Genomic DNA, 1,027 nt, shown 5'->3' with positions numbered 1-1,027 from the left:
CACACACACACACACACACACACACACACACACACACACACACACACTCAGGAGGCCTGCCTTCATGCCACGCAGTGCAGGAGGGGTAGGGCACCCAGAGGCCTGCCAGCCTCCATACTTTGTGGGCAGGCAAAGGATGCCAGAGGCCTGCCTGCCAAGTATACCACCTGCAGCAGGAGCCACTCTGATGTGCAAGTAACATAGGGGTGGGCAGATGGGAGAGAAAGAGAAGCAGAACAGTTTGAGCATCATGAAGAGAGGTGGAGTCAGAGATGCTAGGGTGGAGAGGAGCAGCCTGCCCTGCCACCTGAGGCTGTGGTGAGGCCCTGGCCCATGCTGTCACTGAGCACCATGTCTGGGTCTGTGGCCTTGCAGCAGCATAGGTCTGTGAGAATATCCATGGCTTATGTTACCACTAAAGACCGTGCGGATGTCCCTAATCTGGACTGCTGCCTGGAAACATGTTGAAGTCCAAGGGCTGTGCAGAGCTGGCTCTACCCCTCACTGGCTGTGGCACTTGGAGGCTGGCCCCACCTCTCACTGACTATAGCCCCTGGGAGAGTGGGCCCTGCACCTCGCCTGGGCAGCACAGTAGAACTGTCCCTGTTGGCTTGGGAGAGCCAATCTCAAGAGTATGAGAGCAGAACTGGCCCAACCCCTGGCCAAGGGCAGCACTCAGGAGAGTGGGCTGCACCGCAGCTGGGCAACACAGCAGAGCTGCCTCGGTGGTGTGGGTGTGGGTGAGCTGGGCCTGAGGGCATGAGAGCAAGAGAACTGACTCGGGCTCCTGCCAAGGGCAGCATCATATGGCGTAGTAGGAGCAGTGCGGGACAGCTAGTCCTGTAGGTGTGGAAGAGCTGGCAGGCTGACCAATTCAGCTGTCACCCAGGAGCAGATCCAGGCCTTTGATTTGGCTCACCCCAGCACTTAATCATTTATTAACTACTAGAGTGTGTGAAAGAGACAGTCCTAAAGATTCAAAGCTGCAGGATCTCCGTGACACAGGCCAACAACAGGATATCCAAGA

The sequence above is a fragment of the Psammomys obesus genome, unplaced genomic scaffold (genome assembly GCF_907164565.1).
Source record: "Psammomys obesus unplaced genomic scaffold, mPsaObe1.curated_primary_1811, whole genome shotgun sequence".
Classification (NCBI taxonomy): domain Eukaryota; kingdom Metazoa; phylum Chordata; class Mammalia; order Rodentia; family Muridae; genus Psammomys; species Psammomys obesus.
The sequence above is the reverse complement of the archived record's forward strand: the minus strand, read 5'-3'. Positions refer to the sequence as shown.